A 7,499-nucleotide genomic window follows, 5' to 3' on the forward strand; every position below is an offset into this window, starting at 1 on the left:
GTGAAATGAACTTAATGATTTGAAATTAGTATGAAAATGTGGGATGGGTTAAATTACATTATCAATTTCGAAATTCTCATAAGTGTCATGGATCCTTCAATGTCTTGGTCACTAAATGGTGTACTTAGAAAATGTTTTTTCGTAAATTTCTATTTGCATAATTATGTTCGTGAAAACCATGAACATTGATAAGAACACTGGTTAAAGTCATAGTTAAATTTGGTTATATCTGGTTAGGAATTGATTAAATGGTGTTTAGGATTGAAAATATTGTCGACTAATGTAAAAATGAAAAAAAAATGAAAAAAATGAGTGATGTGGGATTTTCAACACACCTTCCTCACATCTGCTAAACTCGTGCGTGAGACTATATATTATGGATGGTCCGATAGTGGGTGACACAATAGGTCCAACACAAACACTCGCTAGGATAAGTTTAAAATGACTTTGATATCATATTACACTCAATTCCATAAAATCAGCTCAATCTGGTTCAAGCTCAATGAAATTTGCACCCACCATTTATATACCGGCAATTCCATAAAATCAGCTCAATCTGACTCAGGCTCAATGAAATTTGCACCCACCACTTACCGACTTTAATCTTTAGTGGATGTGATCTCCAATAAATTATTAAATTATTTTTTTATGTGATCTCCAATAAATTATTAAATTATTTTTTTATGTGATCTCCAATAAATTATTAAATTACTTTTTTATGATTCACATTGTTTAGATAAAATGTGATTGACTCTGGTTAAATATGGTTTGGAATATTTAAACGAATTTATAAATTTCAAAATCTTTATTAATGTTATCATGCCTTGTGGAGTGAATGGTCTACTTTGGATCTTCATGGTTTTCATTTTGTTGATGGTAATCTTGAAATTCATTGAAAAGATCATGGTGAAATATGGTTGCATGTAGTTAATAGTTGGTCGAATGGTAGTTAGGTTTGAAAAAATGCTCACTAAACTAAGAATGAGCATGGACATTATGAACACCTAATATCGTCTTGGTAAATAAATTTTAAAAATTAAATAAAAATAATAACAAATAGTTAAATTAAAAATATATTCAGAAAAATATAAATCCTTAAAAAAAATCTTTGTATTATGAAACTTTAAAATATCAAAATTTTTATTTCTAAATTTTATCATTTATTTTCATTTTCGTTTTTTTTAAAGAAAAGAAAGAAAGAGAATACGTGAAAACTTTGGGCCCAGTCCATTTTTTTTAAAGGAGTGAAAAGATGAAAACTTTTGGCGTAGCCATTTTTGTTTAAAGGAACCAAACAAAAACGGTGTTCACACAACTTTTTTTTAATTTAAGTTTTTGGCTAAAGTTTCCCGTTCTCAATTATAGTTATTCAATTAAAATTTCTGATTTATTTTTAGCATCTCTAATTTAAAATGTTACTATTATTACTAATTTTCATGCATCATTTCTAATCAAAATAACACAATTATTTTTTTTAAAATTATTTAATCATTTAAAAAAGAAAGTCTTCTTAAAAAAAATTATTAAACTATTTATGTACAATTCCAATATAGCTAAAGTTATACATTGTATAAACGATTTTAACATAATTTATTTTTAAAATTTGTCTTTTAAATTTACGAGTTTTTAATTAAAATCATATTTGTTAAATATAATTTTTTTTCATCACATTACATCAAAGGACATACAAATTCTTTAAAAATTTGCAGAATGGTATACGTAATAGTATCGTACCACATTTACCCAATCCTAAAATTAAAAAAATTTGAACATTTGCTAAAATTTGAATTAAAATTACACTAAAAAAAACCTCCTACATCTAATTATTTTCATTTCCCAGTCTCTACTATCGATGTCATCGATGATGAAACCTTCAACTGTATTATCAAAAAATCTCTAAGTGATCTATTCATCCATTTATAAAGATCTTTTTATTTTTATACTTTCACAATTTTTTTTTACTGTTATCCATTCAAACAACCAAATTCGATTTAGAGCTACATTTTCCTCTATCAACCTAAACACACGTAAACCATGTGGTCTTATCAGTATTCAATTTGCATCTTAATCCAACTTATTGATACGCACTTTTTGTGGATGAAACTTAATGAAAACATCAATTATTAGGATTAAGAACAGCAACACGATACTTCAATCGAAAAGACTAATCTGCTGTTTTTTTCTTTTAAAACACTACTCATCTATCACTATTCAATTTGCATCACAATTCAACTTATTGTTAGCACTTTTTGTGGATCAAACTTAGTTCAAACTTCAATTATTAGGATTAAACACAACAACACGACGAAAAGACTAATCTGTTCAATAAAATATATTCAAGACTTAAATATCACCTCAAATAGCTTACCCTTTTAAATTTTAGACTCCTAAACCCACAAGGATAAACTTAACAAACACAAGACAATGCCAATGAGTAACAAGAATATTCCACTCACACCTATCTCTGAATTTTATGGGGCAAATACTCTGTTTATTTAACTCACATCCAATGCACAAATTTCTCCTAGTTTAAATCCCCATGAAACTGGTATCAAATTTTTGTTCATTCACAGCCATGTTATGACATGAAAAGAACTCCATGAATAGGTCAAATATTGCGATGGAAGTAATCGGACACATGGACCCAGATGATGAATATGGAGGATGACATGCCAGTGTGAAAATGGTTGGTGCACTTGCATGGCTCAGTGCCATTTACGTCAACTGTTACGTTGTCACTTCTATGTCACCCACATCAAATTTGGATTTGGTGCTTATTAGTTCTATATGGGTCCCATGCAACCCTAATAACACGTGAATTGTGTTTCCTTTCACACTTCTCTTTTCGATTAACCACTGTGTGCACCACAAATGTTTATCTTGTTTAAGGAATTGAATAAGTTGAATGATTGAGCTATTCTTCTTGCATGTTACAGGCTTCAAACTATAAGCAAAAAACTGAGGGAAAACAAAATCATTTCACTCGTGCTTGCTTGAGCTCATGGTGTTGTTTATGGGTAGAATTGGAGTTTCGAAATTAATTTATACATGTAGTTAGCCAACAAGGTTCCAAACTTTGGTGTCTTTGGAGTAGAATTTACTAGGAAAAATTACACTCACGCTTGTGTTTCGTTCAAGTTTGATGTGGTATTTCTGTTTTTTCAAAATAAACATTATTTATATCCATTATAATGACAATATAAAAGTGAATACACAATGTAATTTAAATAACTTAAGGTGCCACGCAAAGTTTTTGTATTCTGGTATGTTATATGAAAAGTAACACTACTAAAAAAAATCATTAAATAAAAATTAATTTTAAAGACAAAAAATAATTAGTTTCTATATTAACTAAATTAGATATTACACTAAAAAAAATTATGAAATAAAAACTAATTTTTAGAAATCAAAATAATTAGTTGTAATAGTAACTAAATTAGAGACTATTTTAGAAATTAAAAGAAAAATTGGTTTCTAAATTATTTTTTATTATTATTAAATAATTTCTAAATTGGTATCTAATTAGCAACCAAGGTTTTAACTACCAATTATTTAGTTTCTAAATATGGTTTCTAAAATCTTAGTTGCTAATTAGATACCAATTTAAAAACTATTTAACAATAAAAACTAATTTAGAAACCAATTTGTTTTTTAGTTTCTAAAATGGTCTCTAATTTAGTTACTATTGCAACTAATTATTTTGGTATCTAAAACTTGGTTTTTATTTCATGATTGTCTTGTAGTGTTAATTTAAAAACTAAAAAAATTATTGATTTCTAAAACTAATTTTTATTATTGATAAATAATTTTTAAATTGATATTTAATTAGCTACCTAGGATTTAGTTACCAATTTTAGAATTTAAATAATTGATAGTTATATCCTATTAATTAATTATATATTAATTTATAAACTATTTATAATAGAAACTAATTTAGATATCAATAATTTTTTTAGTCCCTAAAATAGTATTTAATATAATAGACGTTAATAAAATAAAAATATTTAAAATTAAAATACATAATATTATACACTGTCGATGTAATAAATATTAAATGAATTTGACATACTAGTCTACTATTTGTCTAAAGTAAATATAAAGCTTATTATGTAAGGCAAAAAAACACATAACCAGTATTAACCAATGATTATGTATGCACTAAAAAATAATTACTGTAATATATTTAAATAATTCACTATAATTTATTTAATAAAAATTGACTTAGTTGTGTATATTTTGTATATGTGAAGTAAATCTATTTGTGTCCTTTAGCTAAGCTATTGGTGATGTACTTACAATAGGATTAATAATAATAGTATTAATAATATAAATAATAATAATATTAATACTAATAGTAATAATGTTAATATTAATAATAATTACTATATTATTAATAATGTTAATATGAATAATAATTGTTATTATATTATTAATATTAATAATAATAATATAATAAGAATCATAACCTAATTATTAAATGATTTTTGTGTAATGACTACCACCTCTTCTATATAGTAAACCTGACTTCAAATATATTTTTAACCAAAATAATAATTTTAACTTTAATAACTTTAACAATTTTGATGTCCACAACGAATATTGATTGACACTTACTTTTTTTTTTTTAATTTTTAAATTTATCGTTAATTATTGACGGATTTGAATTCATTAATAATTAAAAAATTACTGATAAATATAAACTTGTCGATAAATTTTTATCGATAATTAAATAATGTTTTATAGTATTCATTCACTATTTAAGTTTTTTTTTCTACTTTTTTATATTTTATTTTGTTAAAGATAAAGACATTGCAGGATATATTTTTTTTAAATTATTATTACTAGCATCGATCAAACTAATACAATTTAAAATAATATTAAAGTAGATTTTAACTAACATTAAACTGAACAAACGTTAAGTTGGATTAAATTGACACTAAACATTTTAATTAAAAAATAATTTTAAAAAAATAATAAATTGTCGAAAATTTAAGCTATATTAAAATTCATTACAAATATGATATAATTTAATTCTATTAATTAATTAGCGTTAATTTTTATTTATAAATGTATATTTTTCAGAATGATTGTATCAAGCGAAACTTAGACCTAATAAAGACCGATTCGATTCGGTCATACTTATTTTCACGCAAAATTCTATTAAAAATTACAAGTTATACGCTTTATATTATTAATTAAGAATTTGTCGAAGCCGAAAGCAACAAAACCTAGCATGTAATAATTAAAGTGCTGATAATTGTATCACATCATTATTAGAAGGGTGATGAAAACTATTTATTAAAGGTAATGTGACCAAAAGAAAAAAAGAAGAAATGATGTGATAGTGAGGCAATCTTTTTTTTGAAAGAGAAAAAAAATAATGTTGATATCTAGTCATATTATAACTGCAGAGAAACAATTTTTTATTAATTTTAAAATTATATTATATCACCTTAGAATTATAAACGGATGTGTGTAATTTCAAAAGCAATATTTAAAAAAAAATATTTTTTATTAAAAATAAATAAATAAATAAGAATTACCTCATAAATAATCTAACATTTATACCGAGTAAAACAAATTAAGTTTTCACTTTTTTTTCACTGTTAAACCTACAAGTTATTACTCTTTTTTTTTCTTTTTACCGTTAAAATTACAAGTTAATAGACACGAATACAAATACAGAAATACGAATCACTTCTAAAATATAGGATATAGGATATAGGAACACAAATATATATATTATATAATTATATTTTTTTAATAAAATTATACTTTTCATTACTAGTTCAAAATGATTTGTTCCTTATTTTTATAATCATACTAAAAAATAATACAATAAATTTGAGTTTTTAGAAAATTAATGTTTTTTTTTCTTTTTAAAATTGTATTAAAATCATAAAAAAAATTGTTAGAAATCCAACAAATATTTTTTAAATTAGATACTTCACTGATACGTGTACTACGAATGTTTTACGAGTATCGATATCCGATACGTGTATCCGACACAAATACATCATTTAAGAGAAGTGTCTGAACCTCCTAACTTAAAATACCTAACAAAAACATAATACTAAATAAATATCCCAAATCCAACTTAAATAAAAAAATATAGGCTAAAAATCAAAATACCAATTTAAATAAGGAAGATAATTTTAAATATAATCCAAAATTATACTTTTTAATTAAACTAAAATAAACATTTCAGAATAATTAATCTCTTCACTTTTTAAAAATATGATTGTTCCTATGTTTAAAAAAATATATATTATGAGAAGTAATGAAGGAAGCGTCAGAGAAGATGTGTTGGTGGTGTCCTCAAAATTGAGCACGTGATGAGGTGATGTGGCTTCGGGCTACGATACGAAACATCATGGACGATGCAGCGCATGTCTCCGACGAACGTTGTTTATGCCCTTAGTTTTCTGTCCAAGCTTCATCAACCCCTTCTTTTAACTTATTTCTTTATGCTTTTCTGAACTCATTCACTTTTTGTTGCAGCATTTGTCTACCACTCAACTACGTAACAACATATCAACTTACAGAAAGAATATCTTCACAATACTAAAAAATTACACTATCAACTTTAATAATACAATAATGTATACATATTAAGATTTTAAATTAAAAAACAAAAATAAATATAATTAAAATATATTAGTTTAAATTGTTATTTGAATGTATTTTGTCTTTTAGTATTGTTTTTAATAGTGTTAAAGTATCACACTCTTTAAGTTAGTATAGTTAAGCTTTCACTTATTTGAAAAATATTAAGTTTAATTTCTATGAATTATTTGTGTAGAAAAAGGTCCATTATGAACTAATTAAAAGGATAGTTACTAATGTAAATCAAATTAAAAAATATGTTTCACTTAATATATCTCGTATATTTCTCGTGAAGGTGCTATCAATTAACTTAAAATATATAACAGTAAATAATAAAATATAATTTATTTTAATTATTCACTTATTATATAAATATTTAATCAAGATTAAATCATTCTAAATTATAAATATCTAGAATGTTCATGAAATAAAGTTTTGTAGTTAAGAAAGTTATAATTTAGAGAGGGGACTCTATTAAAGATAATAAATAATTTTTTAATAAAAATAAATCATCAACACTAGTTGAGGATAGAGAATGTTTTTTTTTAACAATAAATTAATTAAATAAAACGGAATACTTTGTGGATGTTATGACCCTTACATAAATAACTCCTAATAAAACTACCTACAAGCAGAAATACATCAGATAATTCCAAAAAAACTATATAAAAAACTTCTCCAGCCCTTACGCTCCACTCCAAAACCAGGTTCAAACTAAAAAACAAAAGATACTACTACAGAGAGGCCTAGCTTGCTACGTACACTCAAGGGACCACCAATGCTACTCATGCGCCAATGCTATAATTAATGTATTCAAGAAAAGTTAGAAATGGGAAGCATGTGTTAATTTTGGATAAATATTAAACTTAAGTTAATTTGCACAAAAAGAAAAA

This window comes from Phaseolus vulgaris, chromosome 7 (genome assembly GCF_051622355.1).
Source record: "Phaseolus vulgaris cultivar YP4 chromosome 7, ASM5162235v1, whole genome shotgun sequence".
NCBI classification, from domain to species: Eukaryota; Viridiplantae; Streptophyta; class Magnoliopsida; order Fabales; family Fabaceae; genus Phaseolus; species Phaseolus vulgaris.